The sequence below is a fragment of the Babylonia areolata genome, chromosome 12 (assembly GCF_041734735.1).
Source record: "Babylonia areolata isolate BAREFJ2019XMU chromosome 12, ASM4173473v1, whole genome shotgun sequence".
NCBI classification, from domain to species: Eukaryota; Metazoa; Mollusca; class Gastropoda; order Neogastropoda; family Buccinidae; genus Babylonia; species Babylonia areolata.
In genome coordinates this window covers 9,342,156-9,344,145 of record NC_134887.1, presented here as the reverse complement: position 1 = coordinate 9,344,145, position 1,990 = coordinate 9,342,156, and positions in this window count along the sequence as shown.

The window sequence follows — 1,990 nt, the reverse complement described above, 5'->3', positions numbered from 1 at the left end:
GCACATTGCCTTATGCCACTCTGGGCTTCCCATTCCGTTTCAGTTTTCTGTATGAGGTTCATTGAGTCGGTTAGAATCATGGCATGTTGGTTTCCGGGCGTATGGATGGACGATAGCCACTGGAGGGCATGTGTCACAGCTTCAACTTCCATCTTTAGGCTGGAGGTTGTGACTTTGTAGGCAGCATTCTCTTCCCTAACTGTTTTTCCATTTTGTTTCGCAGTGAATCCCCAACCGGACTGGTCTTTGGTGACTGAGCCATCTGTGTATATGATGATGTCCTCTTCTTTACTGTTTTCTTCTATGAGTAGCTTCACTTCCGCCTCAGTTTTGCCCTCTGGCCATTCCTGACAATGTCTTCCTAGAGTGGGTGAAATGGCTGTGTTGAATAGATGGTTGAGGTTTTCGGGGTTTTTCTCCCATTCTTTTGTTTCTTTCAGGTCTTGTAGTTGGCATACTAGCTGGATTGTGTCTTCTGCTTGCCCCATCCATGATCTTCCTCGTCCTAGACGGCTGCCTTTTGGTTGTTTGACTGCGTCATGCAGTGGGTTTTGAGGGTTATCTAATGCTTTGAAGTAGGTCTTGACCTGTTCTAACTTGTTTCTGGCCTGCACTGAAGGAAGGTCAAGCAGGTATCGCATGGTTTCTGTGGGCGTGTCTTTTGTTGTTCCAAGGATCAGCCTCATAGCTTCATTTTGAACTCTTTCTAACTTTAAGAGGTTGCTTTGAGACGGTGTTGTTAGCCCAAGTCCGTAGTCGATCACACTGAGGACGAGTGATTGGTATAGCAGGAAGAGGTGGCGTTGTTCAATACCTTTGGTTGCCATTGCCTTTAAGACTGAAAGGCCTTTTTTGCATTTGAGAACAGTATTTTCCGTATGTATTCTGAAGGTCAGCATCCTGTCGAAGTGTATTCCTAGGAAGCGTAGGCATTCAGTTTTCTCGATCTGAATCCCATCGAATGACACAGAAGGTGGTGATTTGCTCGCGGTTCTGTTGTTCAGGGTGCACAGCATCATCATCAACAGAACTGAATTAATCTAATAATGAGTGGCTGAAAAATACATCACACACACACACACACACACAAACAGTACATTTTCATGAACAGAAAAGGTGACAAACAAGACAAAATGAGTGAGGGCACAATTACAAACAACAACAACAACACAAACAAACAAACGAACAGAAAGTCCACACACTGCACAACAGACTGTAACATCGGGTTGAAGCCTTCTCCCCCTGTCTGTCTGTCTGTCTGTCTGTCTCTGTCTCTCTGAATTGCACCCATGCATCTTCTGTCTGTTGTCTATCTTTCTGCATATCTCCTCCCTCACCACCTCTGTCTGTCTCTCTATAGACTATACCCTTCTTCTCGCTCTGTGTGTGTGTGTGTGTGTGTGTGTGTGTGTGTGTGTGTGTGTGTGTGTGTGTGTGTGTGTGTGTGTGTGTGTGTGTGTGTGTGTGTGTGTGTGTGTGTGTGTGGCTGACAGAAAGAGAGAAAGAGTGTGTTAATAGATATAAGTGCGTGTGTTGGTGTTAGTGTTTGTGTTAGTGTTCGTGTTCGTGTGTGTGTGTGTGTGTGTGTGTGTGTGTGTGTGTGTGTGTGTGTGTGTGTGTGTGTGTGTGTGTTGTCTTTCTGAGTGAGCTTGTGCGTTGTCTTTCTCTCTCTCTCTCTCTCTCTCTCTCTCTCTCTCTCTCTCTACATATACCTGTGTGTGTGTGTGTGTGTGTGTGAGTGTGTGTGTGTGTGCCAGTGTACTATTGATGCGTATGTGTGTGTGTGCGTGCATGTGTGTATGTCAGTACGCGGTGTGTGTGTGTGTGTGTGTGTGTGTGTGTGTGTGTGTGTGTGTGTGTGTGTGTGGACACACACCGGCCCCCAACCCCCACTGATACACTGATACACACGCACACAGAGTCCTCAGTACAAATCGCAGCTCCAACGCGAGTGATGCCTGAGTGAGAGAGTGATGTGTCGGAGAGAGTG